Below are 3973 nucleotides of genomic sequence, written 5' to 3'. Positions count from 1 at the left end.
ATGGGAAAAGGTCCTGAATAGACACTTCTCCAAAGAAGACATACAGATGGCCAAGAGACATGAAAAAATGCTCAATGTCACTAATTATCAGAGGGATGCAAATGAAAACCACAATAAGGTACCAGCTCACACCTGACAGAATGGCTAATATCAATAAACCAATGAACAACAAGTGCTGGTGAGCATGTGGAGAAAAAGGAACTCTAGTACACTGCTGTTGGGAATGCAGACTGATACTACTTCTATGGAAAGCAGTGTGGAGTTCCACAAAATATTAGAAATGGAATTGTCATTTGACTCAGTGATCCCACTTCTAGGAATATATCCTAAGAACCCTAAAATCCCAATCATAAAGAATATAAGCACCTTTATGCTCATATCAGAGTTAATTACAGTAGCTAAGATCTAGAAATAGCCCAAGTGCCCATCAGTATATGAGTGGATAAAAAAGCTGTGGTACTTTTAAGCCATGGAATGCTATGCAGCTGTAAAAATAAGGATCTTTTACCCTGTGGGACAGCATGGGTGGAACTGGAGAGTATTATGTTAAGTGAAGTAAGCCAGTCAGAGAAAGACAAGTATTACATGATCTCATTCATATGTGGAATATAATGAGCAAAATAAACTGATAAACAAAATAGATTCAGAGACATAGAAGCATGAAACAGACTTACAAATCTCAGAGGAAAGGCAGGGGTGGGTGGGGAAAGATTAATCAAATTACTTAAATACATATATGCATAATCCATGGATACAGACAGTTGTATGGGGAAGGCCTGGGGTGGTATATGTGAGTTGGAAGGTGTCATTGGGGAAAAAGGGGACATCTGTAGTACTTTCAACAATAAATGAAGAAAAAATTAAGTTTATTTGGTTGAAATTGGTTAATAAAATTATGTTTTAAATGTATATCAAATATTCTTCTGTTACCATATATTTTATCCCCTTTATCCTTTACTATGCTCCCACCCCCTTCCCTCTGGTAACCACCATACTGTTGTCTGTGTCTATGAGGTTTGTTTGTTTTTGCTTGTTCATTTTTTGCTTTCAGTTTTATATCACATATACGAGTGAAATCATATGGTTCTTAACTATTTTTGTCTGATTTATTTTGCTTACCATGATATTCTCAAGGTTCATCCATGTTGTCACAAATAGCAGTATTTTCTTTCTTTTTTTATAGTTAAGCAGTATTCTCTTGCATATATGCACTACATCTTCTTTATCCAATCATTATCAAAGGACACTTAGGTTGTTTCTTGGCCACAGTGAATAATGCTGCAATCAACATAGGGGTGCATATAACTTTGTGCATAAATCTTTTCAGGTAGATACACAGAAGAAGGGTTGCTGGGTCATACAGTAACTCTCTTCTTAATTTTTGAGAAACTTCCACACTGTTTGCCACAGTGTCTCTACCAGTTTACATTCCCACCAACAGTGCCAAAGCATTCCCTTTCCTCCAAATCCTCATCAGCATTTGTTTCATGTGTTTTTGATGCTAGCTATTCTAACGTGTCAGATATTTTATTGAGGTTTTAATTTCCATTTTCCTTGTTTTAGTGATGAGCACCTTTTAATGAACCTATTGGTCATTTGTATATCTTTTTGGGGAAAATGTTTATTCAGGATATTTGCCCATTTTAAACTTGTTTTTGCCTGAGTTCTATGCGCTATTTATATATTTTGGATCTTAACCTCTTATGAGATAGATCATTTGCAAAACTTATTTCATTTCTGTAAGTTGACTCTCCTTTGGTTGAGCATTCTTTTTTTTTTTGTGTAGAAGCTTTTTAGTGTTATGTAGTCCCATTTCTTAATATTGTTACTTGTACCTTAGGTGTTATATCCAGAAAAGTCATTTCAAACATCCATGTGAAGTAGCTTCCCCCTACCTCCATTTATTTTACCAGGAGTTTTATACTTTCTGGTCTAAATTTATGTCTGTAAATACAATGCAAGTTAATTTTTGTGTGTGATGTAAATAGGGATCTAGTATGATTCTTTACACATGCATATCCAATTTTTCCTGCACAATTTATTGCAGAGATTATCTTTTTTAATCCTCCTTCACCTAAGAATATGTTTCCACTGATTTTTAGAGAGAGAGTAAGGGAGAGAGAAAGAGAAACATTGATGTGAGAGAAACATTGATCAGTAGCCTCCCACACATGCCCCACTGGGGATCCAAACCACAACCTAGGTATGTGCCCCAACTGGGAATTGAAGCAGCAACCTTTTAGTGTATGGGACAAAGCTCCAACCCAATGAGCCACCTGGCCAGAGTGAGACTGTCGTTATTTTAAAATTAAGTATTCTTGTCACTTTTGTCAAATATTTGTTGAATATAAATGCATGGGTTAATTTTTGGCCTCTTGATTCTGTCCCATTGGTCTATGCCAGTACAGTTTTAATTGAGATAGCTTTATAATATAGTTTGAAATGAGGAAATGTGATGCCTCCAGCATTGTTCTTTTTTCTCAAGATTACTCTGGCTATTTAAAGTTTTTTGGTTCTATTCTAATAAAAATAGAACAGCTTTTTGACCCAGTGATCCCACTTCTAGGAATATATCATGAGAAACCCTAAATACCACAAAGAATTTATGCACCCCTATGTTCATAGCAGCAAAAATTACAATAACTAAGATCTGGAAACAGCCCCAATGCCCATCAGTAGAACATTTACACCATGGAATACTATGCAGCTGTAAAAAAACAAGAATCTCTTACCCTTTGGGACAGCATGGATGGAGCTGGAGAATATTATGCTAAGCCAAATAAGCCAGGCAGAGAAAGACAAACATCATAGGATATCACTTATATGTGGAATCTAAAGAACAAAATAAACTGATGAAAAAAATTGATCCAGCGGGATAGAAACATGGAACAGACTGATGAATCTCAGAGGGAAGTCAGGGCTGGTTGAGTGGGGAGAAATTAACCAAAGAATTTAAACGCATAAGTGCATAACCCATGGACACAGACAACAGTGTGGTGAAGGCCTGGTGTGTGTTTGTGTGCACGGGGTAGAAGGGGTCAATGGGGGAAAAAAGGGGATATCTATAATTCTTTCAACAATAAAGGTAAATTTTTTAAAATTTTGTTTTTATATTTCTACCAAAAGTGGCATTGTATTCTCTATAGTGATTTCATTCAATTTGTAGACTGCCTTGGATATTTTTACAATATTAGTTATTCTGATCCATGAACACAAGATATCTTTCCATTTATTTGTGTCTTCCTCAATTTATTTTATGAATGTCTTTAATAGTTTTCATTGTACACATCTTTCACCTTCTTGGTTAAATTTATTCCTATGATTTTTATTGTTTTTGATGTTATTGTGAATGAGATATTTTATTTATTTTTCAGAATGTTGATTTTGTATCTTTTAACTATATTGAATTTGTTTTAGTTCTAACAGTTTTTTGTTGAAGTCTTTAGTGTTTTCTATGTATAATATCCTGTCATCAGCAAAACAGAGAAAATTTTATATTTAACTTTACAATGTGAGTGCATTTTATTACTTTTATTTCCTAATTGCTTGGGTTAAGACTTCTAGTGCTATGTTGAATAGAAATGGTGAGAGCGAGAAACCTTTCCTTTTTTCCTCAACTTAGAGGAAAAAGTATTTCTTATTTCAATGTTGAGCATGTGTTAGATGTGGGCTTGTCAAAAATGGTATTTCTTTTATGTTGAAGATTGTTTCTTATATACCCAAGCTGTTGAGAATTTTTTTGTTGTTGTTGACAGTATTATAGATGTCCCACATATCCTCCCCTTTCCCCTCAGCACCCAGCCATAGCCCAACCCAGGCCTTCACCATACTATTGTCTGTGTCCATTGGTAATGCATATATGTTGTTCAGTTCATTTCTTCTTGTCCCTTCCAACCCCAAACTTCCTGAGATCTGTCATTCTATTCCATGAATCCATGCTTCTGGACTTTTTTTCTCATCAGTTTATTTAGTT

The sequence above is a fragment of the Miniopterus natalensis genome, chromosome X (genome assembly GCF_054644295.1).
Source record: "Miniopterus natalensis isolate mMinNat1 chromosome X, mMinNat1.hap1, whole genome shotgun sequence".
Classification (NCBI taxonomy): Eukaryota; Metazoa; Chordata; class Mammalia; order Chiroptera; family Miniopteridae; genus Miniopterus; species Miniopterus natalensis.
Note: the sequence above shows the minus strand (reverse complement) of the source record.